Raw genomic sequence first — 16,108 nt, 5'->3', positions numbered from 1 at the left:
TTTTTTTTTTTTTTTTTTTTTTTTTGGTTTTTCGAGACAGGGTTTCTCTGTGGCTTTGGAGCCTGTCCTGGAACTAGCTCTGTAGACCAGGCTGGTCTTGAACTCACAGAGATCCGCCTGCCTCTGCCTCCGGGAGTGCTGGGATTAAAGGTGTGCGCTACCATCGCCTGGCTCGCTCTTGTAAGCTTTGTGAAACAATACTTTTTAAAAAGTTATATTATCCGGGCAGTGGTGGCATAGGCCTTTAATCCCAACACTTGGAACACAGGGGCAAGAAAATCTTTGAGTTTGGGTCCAACCTGGTCTACAGTGTAAGTTCCGGGGCAACACAGAGAAACCCTCTCTCAAAAAACAAAATAAAAGTTCTATGCATGTGTGCATGTCTGTATAAATGCATGCATATTGTGTGTATACAGAAGTCTTTGGAAGCCAGGACACTGGACGTCCTGGAATTGGAACTGATTACAGCCCAGTGCGTGAGCACTGCGAGCTAAACCCGTCCTCTACAAGAGCAGCTCCATGGCGGAGCTGTCTCTCCAGCTCTGTTGTTGAGTCTTGTGGAAAATGGAAAATTATATTCTGGGGCTACTAAAAACCTAATTTTAATAAAGCAAATAGAATAGAATAGGAATTCTTCTGAGAGGCAGAAATATTGGGGTGTTGTTCTGCTGTTTCCTCTGAACTGAAACACTGCCTCTTAGAGGAACGGTTACTGTGGGTTACAACCCCTTTGGAGGTTGAAAGACACTTTTGCGGGGGTCACCTAAGATGATGGAAAACAGACGTTTACCTTACAATTCATAACAGTAGCAAAATTACAGTTATGAAGTAGCAACAAAAATAATTTTATGGTTGGGGCCAGCACAACATAAGGGTCACACGCAGCGTTAGGAAGGCTAAGAACCTTCTGACTTAGAGGGAAGAAGAAAGCTCAAAGATTTGAGAATAAGTGTGGACAGATGCCCTGGGAGAAAATGCAGTTTACAAGGCCCAGAAGACTCCTGAATGTTACAAGATTCCAGGGTTCTTCCCCGAGATCATATCACCAGGGACACAGCTCTCCTGAGCTGTCGCTCGTGCTGGGAGGAGATTTTTGGTGACTCTGCCACCTGACCCATTACACTCCTATAAGTACCCCATTAAACTCAGTTGCTCACCAACGAGTCTGACACCAGTGTCTGGAGTGAACAGATACTTGTTCAAGTCTCAGCAGTCACAGGGCATCCTCCTGCCTCTGCCTCCCCGAGTGCTGGGATTAAAGGTGTGTGCCACCACCACCCGGCTGCAATGTTTGAATTTTTACATAGTGAAATTTTGAGGTCAGATAGCAACTCTGTGTTGAACTTTTTGAGCGACTATCAGAATGTTTCTCAAAAGCGGCTGTGCATTTTGTATTCCCACCAGCATCAAACGTACGGAGATTTCCATTCTCCCCATCCCCACCCTCAACAACTCTTTTTTTTTCTTTTCTTTTCTTTTTTTTTTTTTTTTTGAGACAGGGTCTCACATGTAGCCCTGGCACAGAGCTAGGTCTTCACCCACTGAGCCATCACCGTAGCCTCTGAGCTTTATGTTATGTTTTCTGTGGTGTTGGGGGGTGTCGGGCAAGTGTTCTGCCTCTGAGTCACGTCTCCAGTCCCCATCTTAACCGTTAGAGTGGACTTGGAGGTTCAAGACCCGGGAAAGCTGGTGGTAGAAGCAATGACTCAGGCCTTCCACTGCGTGAGCCCCACTCACATGATAAGGCAGAAATCACTGACCTGAATTTAATATCATTCAAAACACACACGGAGGATGCACACAGTTAACCACCATGCTACCCTTTGCTTTGTTTCCCTACGTTTCTCCCTGGGCTATGCTATGCCTGTTCTTCTATCTATGACACTCCCTCCCGCCTGTCACTTGTGTATTGCGATGTTACATCATCTGAAATCTATTGACCAATCTTTCTTTTGTGGCCTCTGCTTCTTTTCCCCTTGCCTGGTCAGAATTTATAGAGGCTGGGTGTGGCTCCATATCAAGTGCGTGCCCTTGTGTCCCGATCATTTCCAGCCTGATGCCCCAAGCCAGACCTATGCTGAAGTGAGGCTATGCCAATGACAGGCCACCCTGCCTTGGGTGATGGAACTGCAGGTGTCCCCAGTTACACCTCCCTCCGCTCTGCCTCCTGCAGGGCAGCCCAGTGCAGCCTCCGGAGAGCCTCCGGAGCTGCATGGCCAGGTAAGGGCTGTGGGACTGTCCCTCCTGTGACCGGTGAAGGGCCGTGACTGTACCAGCACAGGAGCTCCTCGAGTCCCTGCGACCTTGACCAGATAAAACACGGAATGCTCAGCTCAGTTAACTGTTTGTTTATTTGTTTTGAGACAGGGTCTCAGTATGCAGCCTTGACGGACCCAGAACTCACGATGACTGGCCTCAAACTCTCAAACTCCCAGCGATCCTCCTGCCTTTGCCTTCCGAGTGCTGGGATCCACATTATGTACCACCACACACCAGGGTCTAAAGGTAAAGGTCCTTTAGTGTAGGTATGTCTCATGCACAAAAATAAAAGTAAAAACAGTAATAACAAAAGCATGTCCCATACAGTATTTGAGACCCTTGGAAAATACCCACTGTGCACCTGAAACTGAAATTTCACTGGGGGGTTGGTATTTTTATTTGCTCTATCTGCTTAGAGAGCACAAAAGCAACTTCCTATCCCGTCCCAGCCACCCCCACCTCACCCCTGCTTTCCCGGTCGCCTGAGTCATCCGGTCAGGAGCCGCTCTTGCTCTGATTCCCCAGGCGACTGCCCTCCTCCTGGGACACCGGAACAGCTGCCTTCCAGCTGTGGCCCCAGGACATACAGAATAGGATGAGTCACAGCCCAAAGAACTAGTTTGGCAGGGGGCCCTGCGCCCCTGTAGAAGCTAAGTCACACAGCCGCCCATTTTCCGTGGTCGGGGGCGGGGGTGGGCAAAGGAGACTGAGATCAGGTTCCAGAAAGTCAGGCTGGAAGGAAGCCTGGTGCCCAGGGCTCTCCACACTTCACAGAGGAGGAAACAGCTGCAGAGGGGCTCTGGCCAAGGACTGGGGAGCTCAGGAGATAGACTGTGTCCCTGCCAAGCTCTGGGTTGAGGTGGGGCCAGCTTCACAGGAAGTGACCAGAGCCTGTGCTGAGATGGCCATGGGCTTGGTTGATTCTTCCAGGTATCTTTTTAAATTAATTAATAAATTTTTATCAGAGTCTTTTATCCAGCCCTATCTGTCCTGGAGCTCACTGTGGAGACCAGGCTGGCCTCGAATGCACAGAGATCCGCCTGCCTCTGCCTCCCACGTGCTGACCTAAGGTGTGTGTGTGTGTGTGCCACCACACTGGGCTCCTATAGGCTTCTTGAAATTCCATTTCCCCCTCTGGGCTGGGGATGGAGGCCAGACCCTCTTTCATGAACACTGTATAGCCCTCTATCCCTAACTACCCCCCAGCACGTGGAGTTCTTAATACTTTATTTCTTTTGGTTTTGTTGAGGCAGGGTTTCTCTGCGTAGCACTGGGTATCCTAGAACTCACTCTCTAGACCAGGCTGACCTCAATCAAACTCAGAGATCCACCTGCCTCTGCCTCCTGAGTGCTGGGATTAAACGCTTGTGCCACTATCGCCTGGCTTAAATTCTTTTTTTTTTTTTTTTTTTTTTTTTTTTTNGTCTCGAACTCACAGAGATCCGCCTGCCTCTGCCTCCCGAGTGCTGGGATTAAAGGCATGGGCCACCACCACCTGGCTTTAAATTCTTAATACTTTTCCAACAAAGGGACCCCATGTTTTTGTTTGCCCTGGACCCTGAAAATGATATAGTCGGTCATCACTTCCCAGCCCAGGCTCCTCTCAGCCTCCAGCTCCTCTGGTTTAAAATGAAGTGCCAGCCATGTGTGCTGGTGAGAGCCTGCAATTCCAGCATTCAGAAGACTGAGACAGGAGAATTGCTTCAAGTTCAGTGCCAGCCTGGACTACAAAGCCAACCTGGGAAACATAGCAAGGCCTTGTCTCAATCCCTGGCCCTTAAGATACAATGCAAATTCCTGGATCCCTTCCTCATGATTAAGGTCAAATGTGAACAGAGCCAAGAGATGCTGGTCAACTGCACATGCTCGGAAGCAGCATGAGGGCTTCAGTTCAAGGCGGGACGAGGAGGCTAGAGTAATGGCTCAGTGGTTAAGAGGACTGACTGCTCTCCCAGAGGACCCGAGTTCTATTCCCAGCACCTTCCAGGGTGGCTCTAAAGCTACAGAGAAACCCTGTCTCGAAAAACAAAACAAAACAAAAAAGATGGATGTGGTGGTGCACACCTTTAGTCCCAGCACTCGGGAGGCAGAGGCAGGTAGATCTCTGAGCTCAAGCTGAGTTCCAGGACAGTCAGGGCTACACAAAGAGACCCTGCTTGAAAACCCAGAAAAACAAACAAACAATCAAACAGCAACAATGAAAAGAGCTGGGACTGGGGTTTGAGCAGCTCTCGAGAGGCTTCCCCTGGTAGACACCGTGATAAATATTTGAGATAGATTCAAAGCAGCAAGCCTGGCGGTGGTGGCGCACGCCTTTAATCCCAGCACTTGGGAGGCAGAGGCAGGCAGATTTCTGTGAGTTCGAGACCAGCCTGGTCTACAGAGCTAGTTCCAGGACAGGCTCCAAAACCACAGAGAAACCCTGCCTCGAAAAACCAAAAAAAAAAAAAAAAGATTCAAAGCAGCAAAAACAAACTTGTGCTGGGGAGATGGCTTATTGGCGAAAGGTGTTTTTGCACCAAGCCTGACGACCTGCGCTCAGTCCCTGGGGCCCATACGTTGGGAGGCCAGAGGTGAAGGTCATGAGATGACCCATGACCTTCACATGCACACCATTGCGCTTGCATACTTCTGCACACATGCATACACACATGCACCACATGCACGCAAGCTAAATAAAATGTAAAAAAAAAAAAAAGCCCAAAAAACAAAAAACTGAAGGGCGGAAGAATTTGCTTGGCCTTGGTTTCAAAGGCTTTCGAACTCAAGGTTGGCTGACTCCATTGCTTTGGGGCTCCTAGGAGGCTGCACACCTTGGCAAGGGCGTTTGTGTGGCATTAGCTGCTCACTTCAGGGCAGACAGAAAGTGGGGACCAAGATGTGTGTGTGCAAGGACAAGATGCACCCTTCAAAGATGCCCAACCTGCTAAGCGTCCATTCGGCTGTGATCCCATCAATGCATTAACTCTACGGAAGTTAGCACTCTGAACAGCACTGCCAACCAGGGATCAAGCCTTCAACACAGGAGCCTCTGGTGGGGAGACATATCAGATCCAAGGCCAACCTGACCCAGCTCCCCACAGGACTACCAGATGGAGCAAGCAGGGACAGAGTCCTTCCCAAGACCTCTGGCCAAAGTCCTGCTACAGATAGAGTGTCCCTCTTTAGGAAGAAGGGGTTATCAGAACTGGAAAGGTACCCCAGGCTGGAGCAGCTTAGTGACCAGGCTAGATGCTGCACAAAAGGGCTTTGGGAATGTAAGCACGGAACGGGGTCAGGAGGTCAGTGTTCCTGTCCCGGTATAAGCTGTCATCTTGAGCAGTGAGAGTGGCTGGCGATGTTTGCTTTTCATCCGTGACCGCGACCACAGTGGCTACATGGTGGATGCTTGCTGCATGTGTTGAAACTCTAGTGGCACCTAAAGCTGCTTGGGCTCTTGCTCTCCCATTCCAGCAGGCCAGGGTCAAAGGACAAGACTTGGAGCTTTCTGTAAAGCCTGGAGTGAGCTCGGGTCACCTGCTAGAGCTCTCCCCTGCCTGATGTCCCCTCTTTGCCTCTCACCAGCTAGGTGACTTGGGCTTATCTGAAGGCTCACAAGGTGTTCAGGAGGTCTGGCCATGCAAACAAACCCAAGTAGTAATTTCTCAATAGACTGTCACCTCCTTCTCCATCACATCTTTGGTTGCAAGAATTTTCATAAGCAAATTGTTTAAGCCAGTGGGATTCGTTTTCTGGATAAATGCTACAAACTTCGTAATATAAAATCTGATTCCACTAAAGTTAGGGGGGGGAAAGCTCAAAGTCTGACCAAACAAACCATAGGTACTCCGTTCCTCTTGATGCAGTCCCCAGAGTCAACACTAAGGACATTGTGACTCTTCTCTAGAATGTGGTCACCACTAAGTCAATGACCCGGGTGTTGGTGGAGGTTCTTCCCTGGGTCACGAGTCCTGTGGGTGTGTGGAACACTTTCCCTACCCTGGTCTTTCCTCTGAGTGCAGTGAACACTGAGGGAAGCTGGGCGCCCAGGTGGTGTCTCATTGGCTGTGGACGCCAGGCTGGGAGCCCTGCTGTGGTCAAGCAGGTGGCCAGCATGGGCCATGGAAGTGAGAGCAGCCTGAACCGTGGACGCTGAAGTCTTCCTGCCTGTGGGGCTGGGGCTGAGATGAGCTGGAAGGAGGCAGAGAGAGATGAGACTCAGGGCTGTGCTGTGGACTGTACAACACCACATCCCAGAGTCCTCTGGAAGGCTGGAAAACATGAGTTCTGCATCTCCGGTGAATGAGGTGCCCAGGTTTGGACCCAGCTAGGAGGTGGTGTCAGACCCTGGGCACAAATGCACAGATCCCAGAGCTTTGGTTCACGTCAGCAAGCTCCACTAAACACTGACCAGCTGCCCCTCCATTTGCTGCCCCTGTCCCCACTACCCCTCCAGGGCTTTCTTGTTTTGAGAAACGGGGTTCTCTGTGTAGTGCTGGGTGTCCCAGAATTCACTCTGCGCAGCAGGCTGGCCTCAGCTTCAGAAACCAGAGATCCGCCTGCCTCTGCTTCCCAAGTGCTGGAATTAAAAGCATGTGCCACCACCACCCTGCTCCTTGCTGAGTCTTAAGGAGCCTTCCTCCAGGATGGACTGTTTTGACCCAGAGCAAATGTCTACCCCTTCCACTACTTACACTCTTTCTGCTCTGTTTGCTGTAATATTCTCTGAAGTTCTGAGGGGTGATGCAGATGTTCACCCGGGGCTAAGCACTGGGCCACTGTGCTGCAGTAACAATAGATCCTTGTTATTTTGTCCATTTGGTTGTCAGCATTTCCCAGCGCTGACGACAAAACCCAAGATCTTGCACTTGCTAGGCAAGCGCTGTGCTGCTGAGGAAATCCCCAGCCCCTGAGTAACAGTCCCTTGTTTTCAAAGAATTCACCAGTGGTTACAAGGCTCTGGGGTACACTTCATACAAAAAAAAAGTTTTCCAGAGGCCATTGAGTTGGTTCAGGGGGTAAATGTCTTTGCTATTAAGCCTGGTGACCTGCGTTTCATGCCCAGGACCTATGTAGTAGAAGGAAAACTAACAGTGGAAAGTTTTTCTCTGGTACACACACACCATGTAATTTTAAAAATTAAAAAAAAAAGTTTTCCTCTGATTGAGGCTGGCAGCAATAATAATCTACAGGCATTAAGCACAAATGTGTCGAAGGCAGTTTGCCAGGCACACCACATCCATTTAACAAAAGAGGAGCAGCTCTTTTCCCACTGAGCCTCCCCAGACACAGGGTTTTGTCCTGACTAACACCACCAGACACGAATTTCTTCCTGTGGAGCCAGCCTTAAATCCAATCAGGAATGCTGCTGGTTGCAGCCAAAACACTTAGCGCCACTATTACACCTGTAGCTACATCTGTTGTGTATGTTTGTACTGTGTAAAAATGTATTGCTGTGCCAGGCAGTGGTGGTACACCCTTTAACCCCCGCACTTGGGAGGTTAGGCAGGCGGATCTCTCTGAGTTCAAGGCCAGCCTGGTTTACAGAGCNAAAAAAAAAAAAAAAAAAAAAAAAAAGGTTTTTATCACTCGTATGAATGTTTCCATTAAAAGAGTAACCTTGGGTACAGTGCTGTGGTTGGGAGATACTTCCTTCAGAACCTATGGACGTCTCCCTTGGGCCCTCTGGCCTCCTCATCCTGGGGTACTGCTGTTGCTACATGGCCACTCTGATGATGTCAGCAGGGCCAGCTTGCCCAATTAGTCTGGCTCAGGGCCAAAGCCCTCACTATAACCTGTCACGCCTGCTGCTGGAGCCGGCTCCCTTTTTCAGACAGGCTCCCAGCCAACACTGAAGCCCTTGCCTTTCATTTAGCCGTACCAGCCTGCTGAAGGGGCCCAAGCCTGGGTTCAACATCTCTAATCGCCGCCCTTCTCCAGGATTCTGTGCACCAAATACTCCAGGGATTTTCCACCCACCAGGACAGGCTTAATATCTTTAGTGAGCTGCTGATTAGGTTTTTAAGTTGCCTCCTGGGTGCTAGGATTAAAGGTTTTTTATCAGCCAGTGTTAAAAAATTCTCCTGTAACCACGGAGCCATCAGGCTCAGAGAACTGGGCACCAAGCACCTCCTCTCTCGTGTCTAATTCTCCTAATAACACTGGCCTTCCTTTACCAGCCCCCAGGGCCTGATATTTCTGGGAACTTCAGCAGGCCATAAGCAAACGTCCCAAATGACTCCTATGAGCTAGTCTGTCAAGAACTGATTTTGCTCAGAGTATGCAGATTTTGTCTCAAGGAGGATATATAGTTCTCCGTTCCCAATGCACTCAGATAAAGTCCATCTGTGCTGGTTATTTTTATGTCAACTTGACACAAGCTAGAGTCATCTGAGAGGAGGGAAGCTCAGCTGAGAAAATGCCTCAATAATCAGGCTGTAGGGAAGCCTTTTCTATCCTCTCTCTCTCTCTCCCTTCCTTCCTTCCTTCCTTTCCTTCTTTCTTTTTCTCTTCTTTTTTTCTCTGATTTTTGAGAAAGGGTTTCTTTGTGTAGTCCTGGCTGTGTTGGGATTCATTCTTTAGACCAGGTTGGCCTAGAATTCACAGAGATCCGCCTGCCTCTGTCTCCCAGAGTGCTGGGATTAAAGGTGTGTGTCACCACTGCCTGGCTTATGGGAATTTTTTTAATTAGTGATTGATGGAGGAGGGCCCATCCCATTGTCAGTGGTGCCATCCCTGGGCTGGTGGTCTGGGGTTCTATAAGACAGCAGGCTGAGCAAGTCATGATGAACAAGTCAGGAAGCAGCACCCCTCCATGGCCTCTGCATCAGCTCCTGCTTCCAGGTTCCTGCCTCCAGACTTCCCTTGATGATGAACAGCTACATGGAAGTGTAAGCTAGATAAATCCTGTCCCCTCTAACTTGCTTTGGCCATGGCGTTTTTGTCTGAGCACTAAAATTCCTAACTAGGAAATTCCATGCCCTACAGTCTTGTAAGCCAGGCTGCCACCAACTCTTTCGTTGCTTGTTTCACACTCTTCCAATTCAAGCAGTTGAGAGACAGAACACTCTGGGCTCCCATTGTCTCTTGCCTCAGTCCCAGGCTGGGACAGGGTCTTGCTCTCTGTGTGTTGTGCGTTGGACAGGACCTTACATCACCTTTTCCCTTCTCTCTCTCCTCGTCATCTGATTCTTCCCACCAGTTCCAACTTTTCAGATCCCAGTGAAGGGTCTTTAACACCTATCTAAGAAGTGTTCTCTTCACCTTTAGTCCCTGGCTTTAAGTTTGCCAATGCCTGGCCTAAGTAAGACATCCCCTCCAAGGCTCAGTGAGCATCACAGAAAGAGCAGGAGACAGTCAGGAGTTGGGGAGGCGTGCAGCAAAACCGTGTCCTGTGGACACGGCATAGCCATTACACTCAGGAACTCACGTCAGTCACGGTTGCCCTCACAAGACTGAACAAGACCTGGCCTATCACCGTTTCATCCTGCATGGGGGAAGAGCTCATGGGAGGAAGAGGTCCTATTCCTCACTGAGGAACGATGGCAATTAATGGGTACTTGGGGGGATGGTGTTAAAGAACACACAATAAACGAGGGCCAGCAAGAAGGCTCGGCAGGTAAAGATGCTTACTATCAAACCTGACTCACACCGTGGGAAGAGAGGAACAACACACAGTGGGAGGGATCTAAGTCATCCTCCGACCTCTATTCAATGGCATGAATGCACACACACACACACATAAAAATAAATATAAACCTTAAGTACATACCAGTAAAAAGCCTACTTGTAGCTTGTTTGTCTCTTCCTTACCATTTGATATAATATTGCTTTGGGGAGACTTAGGACACTCGTTTTACTGTTTGTTTCCTGTTTGTTCCACGCATCTTTGTTCCCATTCCTCTGACTTCTTCTAGGGTCTTTGAATTTTGTTTTTCCTCTTCGGAATTCTATTTAAATTTGTCTGCTGAAGCTGGATGCGATGACACCTGCCTTTAGTCTTAAACTCTGGAGACAGAGGTAGACAGATCTCTAAATTTGAAGTCAGCCTAGTCTACGTAGTGAGGTCCAGGACAACCAGGGTGACATACAGAGATCCTGTCTAAAATGATAATAATAATAGTAATGACAATATAATAATAAGTGATAAAAACATTAAAGATAGTTTGCCAACGCCTCAGTATCTCCATCATCACCTTTTATTTTACATAGAAGAGGCTGACGCAGAAGCTAGCGACGGCATGGCCTCCTCCTGAGGTAACTCCTCCCTTGTGGGGAGACATCTGGGCCTCGGCCGGAATGTCTTACATCCGTAGCAGGGGCCACACCACTGCCACCACAGCCAGTTTACCATCACCTCCTGGATGTGCTAATTTTAGGGACTGTACTACATTCCTTACTCTGTCAGCTGTTTGGGGGACATCCCTGTTCTCATGAGCTGGACCCTCCACAGACATTTCATCCTTAGCTCAGCGTTGGCTGCACGTCCTATCGTCCACCACAGTGGGCATGTGACCACCACTACAAGGAGGTATGGTACGCCATCCCAGAGCACAGGGGGAGAGGGGACCTCGTCGGGATTTCCGCTGGGGATGCTTCAGTACCCATTGCAGGGGCTATGCGACCGCTCTTCTCCTCAGACCCATCTTTGGTTCTGTCAACACCGTCCAGGCGTCATTTGTATTGTGGGACGCTTTTCCTGGAGAGACATAAAGAAAGATCTCCTCCCCCGGGAGAGGGAACTCATGATAAGTCACACTAACACCACCAAGGCACACGTTGGTGAACCGAGGAGTTGGTTGGAGTTGCTGACAGGGGCCTGGGTGACTCAGCTGCATCCGAAGCCTGCCCCAGCATGGTGATGACTCACTGAGCTGAAACCCTTAGCCTCTCTGGATGGCCAAAGGTAGCTGGGCTGGTCAGAATCTCTCCTTCCCTCTGCTCTGCCCTCCCCTCCTCTCCTGCCCTCCACTGCTTATACAATCTTGTTTGGGAGGACTTGAGATTCTGGTAAATTTCAGGGACTTCCTGAGGCTTAAGTAGCCTTACTTTCGATCTTCCCTTCCTGAGTCTTAAGAGCCTCCAGAAGGTTTCAACTCAGGGAAAATCGCTGCACAACACCACTTAACTGCCAGGAACTCGGTTTCCTCCTCTTTGGAATGGGCACACAGCAACCTTGGCACACCCTGCCCACAGTCATGTGAAGTCCAAATGGGATAATGGAGGTGATGATAGCTTGTAAAATGGCACATTCAAAGTAGAGACTTTTGTAGGACATCAAAGGGTTCCTGTGACTAATTTTATGATCTGTCTGCAGCCTGGGAAGCCACCCTTCCCAGACCTCAGTAGCCTCACCAGGAGCCCAGAAAGGAGCAGAGGAGCGAAGGCTGCAGGGATGGAGGGATGAGACCAGCAGCTGCCCACACAGGGCACTTTTCTGGGTCACAAAGCACCTTTCTGCTAGTTCTGGCTTTGAGGTTTGTTTTGATTTGTATCTTTTGGGACAAGGACCATGGGTATGGGTCCATTCTTTCTTGACTAAAGGTCAGAGAGTTGGAACTTCTGGTCCTTCAAGGTTACTGTCAACAGTTGAGGCGTGGCTAATATCCCAGACCTGGTATTTCAGGTATTAAGAAGTAGATCTGAGCCAGGTGGTGGTGGTGGTACATGCTTTTTAATCCCAGCACTAGGGAGCACAAGTGGATCTCTGTGAGTTCGAGGCTAGCCTGGGCTACAGAGTGAGTTCCAGGACAGGCTCCAAAGTTACTGGGAAACTCTATTGTGAAAAAACAAATAAACAAAAGAAAGAAAGAAAGAAAGAAAGAAAGAAAGAAAGAAAGAAAGAAAGAAAGAAAGGAAGGAAGGAAGGAAGGAAGGAAGGAAGAAGGAAGGAAGGAAGGAAGGAAAGAAAGAAAGAAAGAAAGAAAGAAAGAAAGAAAGAAAGAAAGAAAGAAAGAAAGAAAGAAAGAAATTTTAAAAAAAGAAGTAGAGGGGCTGGAGAGATGGCTCAGCAGTTAAGAGGACTGACTCTTCTTCCAGAGGTCCTGAGTTCAATTCCCAGCAACAACATGGTGGCTCACAACCATCTACAATGAGATCTGGTGCCCTCTTCAGGGGTACAGGTACACATGCAGGCAGAGTATTGTATTCATAATAAATAAATAAATAAATAAATAAATAAATAAATAAATAAATAAATCTTTTTTTTTTTTTTAAAGAGGTAGATCTATTTCTACCTCAAGCAAAGGTCAAGACTCCACTCCACCCTGATTTAGATCGGAGTTCTGCCCTCTCAGGGCTGTTGTCAACAGTTCCGACAACACTAATATCCAGCCCCAGTATGTTAGGTATTAAGAAGTAGATCTGTTTCTCCCTCAGACAAAAGACTAAGAATCCAACTAGGCTCCTACTCTCTTAGGAAGATAACACCCACAACATCTGTAACTCCAGTCCCAGGGGACCTGACACCCTCTTCTGACCTCTGTGGGCAATGCACACCTGCGGTACAAAGGCGAAACACCCATATACATAAATAAAATGAATATTTTAATTATAGTAAGAATGTTTGCTAACCATTAAATTTTCCAGGAAGAAAATCACTATGGATTCTAAGAAAACCGTGGTTTATCTTTCTCCTTTATATTACAGTTTAAACTTTACCCTGTCTCCTAAGTGTTAGGTGTTGGAAGACTGTAGAACTTAAGAACGCCTTGAACTTTCAAAGTAGCTGAGGCTGGCCTTGAACTCCCGACTTCCTCTTCCTCCCAGCCTGAGTTCTGGGACAGAACTCACATACTGCCCTGCCTAGAACTTCACTGCTGGACGTTAAAGGAGAGCTGGGGAGCAGGTATTATCAGAAACAGGCTTTGGAGACTGGGGTGGGGTAGGCCTCACTCTATTTGCTGCACACAGTTCCCACAGCCTCTGGGAACCGTGAGGCCGGTTTAGCAGAGGTGCTGCTGTTGTGTGGAGATTTTATCACACTTTTAGCAGTTCCTTTCCCAAGGGCATTCTGCTGTCACAAACAAGGCCTGTGAATAAGGCTGGGGAAGGGGTGGGTGGGAAGGTGGAAATTACCCAGGGGCAGCGAAGAAACAGGAACAGTAACTGTACCTACCACAAAGATTTGTGTTGAAGAGTCAAGAAGGGCTTAGGGAAAGGCTGTGTTGAAAACCACAGAGAGTATTAGCAGGGCATGGGCCTTAACCATTGAGCCATCTCTCCCACACTGAAAAAAAATATTAAAGAATTTGGGACACTAGTAGTAGTAGTAGTAGTAGTAGTAGTAGTAGTAGTAGTAGTAGCAGTAGTAGTAGTAGTAGTAGTGAAAAACATTTGTTGCTTTTTGCAGAGGACCTAAGATCGATTCCCAGCACCCACACAGCAGCCCACAGTGGTCTCTAACTCTGTTCCCAGGAGAATCAGAAGCCCTCCTCTGGCTTTTGTAGTCTGGTGCATACATAGCCTTGCTTAAAAAAAAAAGAAAGAAAAGAAAAAAAGGGGGCTCGCCGGGCAGTGGTGGCACTTGGGAGGCAGAGGCAGGCGGATCTCTGTGAGTTCGAGACCAGCCTGGTCTACAAGAACTAGTTCCAGGACAGGCTCCAAAGCTACAGAGAAACCCTGTCTCAGAAAAAAAAAAAAAAGATGCTCACATAGGGGCTGGGGTGCCAGCCCCGCTGGTAAATTATTTGCTTTGCAAGCATAGGTACCAGGTTGGATTCCCCAGGGCCCGCTACAAAGCTGAGTATTATGACATGCCTTTATAGGGCCACTGGCTGGTTAGCCTAGACTACTTTAGCAAGCTGCGGATTAGTTAGATACCCCATCTCAAAAAAAAACAAAAAGTAGACAGTACTTGAGGAATGATATCCCTGTTTGGCTCTGGTCTCCACGCACACACATTTGCACATACATACATCATACACAGAAAATGGGATTAAGCTGTCAGCTAAGTCTGGTAATCGTGAACAAGTTTTCTCACGCGTGTGATTGTTTGTTTAAGTTTCATTTTGTATCAGAGTGTTTACAGGACATTTCCAAACTTTCATGTTTTGATGATCCAAAGTGGCACTAACTTCATAGATTTCAAAAATGTCCCCTAGGGGGCGGTGGCGGTCCTGCTACGAGCAAGCGTCCAGCGTAGCCTGCTGTTCTGCTTTCTGGTTTTGACGCTGTGGAGCATTCCACTTCTGAGCCGGTTCCCAGCCCAGGCATCTGACCTTTGAGATTGTTTTACATTAGGCTACAGATCTCTGGTCACCTTTTATGTGCGAGGTTGATCCTTGGACGGCAGGCACTTAGCAATTCTCTGTCATAGTTTAGAGCTGTTGCAAACAAGGCTTCAATGAGGAAAACCAACTGTCTATCGTTTTTTGTTTTTGTTTTTGTTTTTTTTTTCCTTATGAAGTCGATTGGCTAGAAGTGTCCTGGCGGGTCGGGGTTTAGGCCGTGAGACTATGGACAGCTATTACACGTCCCTAAACAGCTGCAGACAATAGACACAAATCCACTCTAGCAGCCGGAGCTCCGGAAGCCAGAACGGAGGCTGGGTGTGGAAGGGCTTCAGGCCACACTCAGGGTCTCTCAAGTGAAGTGCTGGGATTCAGACACGTTCATCACTGCTACTCAAGCCACCAAGTAGGAGAGGAGAAAGCCAGGGAGTCTGCTGCCAGCAGGGCTAACCTAGATAGTCACATTGTTTGCTTATTTATTTAATAGTGCTGAGGACTGAACCCAGGGCCTTGCGAGTGCTAAGTCCGTATGCTAACACTGAGTTGTAGTCTTAAATTCAACTTAAATTTAAAAAAAAAATTCTTTGGGGGTGGGCATGGTGGTGCACACCTTTAATTCAAGCATTCAGGAGACAGAGGCAGGTGGATCTCTGAAAGTTCAAGACCAGCTTGGCCTACATAGTGGCTTTTAGGTTAGCCTGGTCTACATAAGTTCCATCCTCTCTCAAAATCAAAAGAGATAAAATATTCTGGCAGTCATGGGACACGCCTTTAATCCCAGCACTCGGGAGGCAGAAGCAGGCAAATCTCTGTGAGTTCGAGGCCAGCCTGATCTTACAAAGCGTGTTCCGAGACAGCCAGGACCACACAGAGAAAGTCTGTCTTGAAAAACCAAACCATGAGGAATGGCGGGGAAAGACTGGGACCCAGCGGTCTGTGGCTGGGATGTAAAATAAATAGGTGAATTAAAAAAAAAAAAAAAGAAAAACAAACTAAAAAAAAAAAAAACCAATGAAATAAACAAACAGGCGGTCAAGTCTGCCATTCTCTGCGTCATAGGACATCACCACAACGCTGGCCCACTTTTCTCCAATCCTCCACGGACTCTTCCTCCCCTCCTCTCCCTTCCATTCCACTGGTCACGTGTTACATGTAGCCCTCCCCGGACCTGGAATTTGGATTTTTCCTTGAAGGCTGGGGCAGAATGCAGTGGCTGGACAGAAGCTCTGGCACTTTGCCTCTGGAAGGTTCCACTAGACAAAGAGGTGACAAGGGGGTGCTGGTGGAGTCTGGACACTGGAGTCCGAGTATTGCCTCCACCCGTCAATGTCTCCATAGGCCTTGGGGATGCAGTCTGGAGGGGTCTCCGCGCATGTGCCAGGGCTCCTGGCTAGGCAGGACTTGACATGGTTTCTCAGTCCTCTCGGTGCGCAGGGGTTGTTTGGTGGTCACGTGCTGCCGCCAGGGCCCCACTAGACACAGAGTGGCCCACTCAGTCAGACACAGAGTAGCCACTGCCTCCTCAGGCCTCCAGGCTTGCGGTTCTAGCCAGCGTGTCTGACGAGGGCTTTGCTGTTTCTCAGCTGTGTAAAGGTTCTTGTCCCAGTATGTCAGCCCTATGGGAGGGACTCTGATGCCTG

Source organism: Alexandromys fortis, unplaced genomic scaffold, assembly GCF_014885135.2.
Source record: "Alexandromys fortis isolate MF-2015 unplaced genomic scaffold, M_Fortis_MF-2015_v1.1 scaffold_31, whole genome shotgun sequence".
Taxonomy (NCBI): Eukaryota; Metazoa; Chordata; class Mammalia; order Rodentia; family Cricetidae; genus Alexandromys; species Alexandromys fortis.
The sequence above is the reverse complement of the archived record's forward strand: the minus strand, read 5'-3'. Positions refer to the sequence as shown.